This window comes from Trypanosoma equiperdum (genome assembly GCF_001457755.1).
Source record: "Trypanosoma equiperdum strain OVI genome assembly, contig: ctg_1249, whole genome shotgun sequence".
Classification (NCBI taxonomy): Eukaryota; Euglenozoa; class Kinetoplastea; order Trypanosomatida; family Trypanosomatidae; genus Trypanosoma; species Trypanosoma equiperdum.
In genome coordinates, this window is record NW_027123226.1 from 18,253 (window position 1) to 18,463 (window position 211).

Here is a 211-nt window from a genome sequence, read left to right on the forward strand (position 1 = left end):
AAGGTTTAAGCGTACACCGAATCTTGGGTTGCTTTGCCTTCTTGCTTTAATTCTCAACGACGTTACTTCTAAGGAGAGGTTACAAAAACAAGAATTGGATGAAAGACAAAAAAAAATGGAATTGTGAAGTTTACATGAATACGTGCTTCATAAGGGGAAATTTTCATTTTAGACGTTTATTTACGTTTTGCATTCATTCTCTTTTTTTTTT